Genomic DNA, 233 nt, shown 5'->3' on the forward strand with positions numbered 1-233 from the left:
AAATACGCTGTTTTGGAATAAATAATTTCAGGCATCAGGTTAAAAAGACCAGCAGGATGACGTTGTTTGCCTCTGTGAACTAGCCGTTTACTGCCCGACGAGCACTAGGACCCGGATGAGCACAGATTTGGCGTGGTCTGCTCCAACATTATGAAGCTGCAGGCGCCCCTGTCAAAAGTGTAGCGTTGGCCACACGCGCGCTGCACGGGATGCTGCTGTACATTACAGTGAGG

Source organism: Sinocyclocheilus anshuiensis, unplaced genomic scaffold (assembly GCF_001515605.1).
Source record: "Sinocyclocheilus anshuiensis isolate Anshui unplaced genomic scaffold, SAMN03320099.WGS_v1.1 scaffold509, whole genome shotgun sequence".
Taxonomy (NCBI): Eukaryota; Metazoa; Chordata; class Actinopteri; order Cypriniformes; family Cyprinidae; genus Sinocyclocheilus; species Sinocyclocheilus anshuiensis.